Source organism: Octopus bimaculoides, chromosome 12 (genome assembly GCF_001194135.2).
Source record: "Octopus bimaculoides isolate UCB-OBI-ISO-001 chromosome 12, ASM119413v2, whole genome shotgun sequence".
Taxonomy (NCBI): Eukaryota; Metazoa; Mollusca; class Cephalopoda; order Octopoda; family Octopodidae; genus Octopus; species Octopus bimaculoides.
In genome coordinates this window covers 62,298,964-62,299,631 of record NC_068992.1, presented here as the reverse complement: position 1 = coordinate 62,299,631, position 668 = coordinate 62,298,964, and the positions used below count along the sequence as shown (strand labels likewise).

Here is a 668-nt window from a genome sequence, read left to right as displayed (position 1 = left end):
GAAAGGTCACTTTGGCAGAAAAAGCGAAAGAAAATCACTACATCAGATCTAAAAGGCTCTTAAACAAGCTGAAAAATCCAGCAGAAGATTTGATTTGATTTTTCTCAAACAAGAAAAACTTTGACCAAGATCAAAAAGTTAACAGAAGAAATGACAGATGGTTATGTGCAGACCCTTCTGAAGTTCCAAGTGTTATGCATACAAAATTTCCAGCAACTGTCATAGTTTTAGGGGTTGTCAGCAATGAAGGACAAAGAAGTAAGGAAGCTTCTTTCCACAAGGCCTTAGAGTTAACTCTGCCGCCTACATTGAGGTCCTGGAAATAATTGCTAAGCCCTGGATAGAAAGTGTATGCAGTGGAAGGCCATATATGCTTCAGTTAGACTCTGCACTATCACACATGGCTCTAGTAACACAGGAATGGATGGCTGAAAATTTTCCTGATTGCATAACCCCAAAACACCAAACATTCTATGAAAGCTGCCATAGCCATAGTAATGTCCAAACTGAACCAGGACCACTTGATTCGAGCATGGAGATGATTTAGATCTCATATAGAAGCAGCTGTTGAAGTCGAAGGTGGCTTTGTTGAATAACATTACAGAAAAGAAGGTTTATCTTTATCCTCATAGCATATTTTGATAAATAAAGTTACTATCTGATATTAA

General features: G+C 37.9%; 1 protein-coding gene across 3 annotated transcripts in view; it reads right to left on the bottom strand.

Annotated features, from left to right (window-relative positions):
- LOC106867565 (acetylcholine receptor subunit beta-like 1) overlaps window positions 1-668 on the bottom strand; it is a 347,593-nt gene that overhangs the window by 20,542 nt on the left and 326,383 nt on the right. The gene's annotated exons all lie outside the window — the stretch shown is intronic.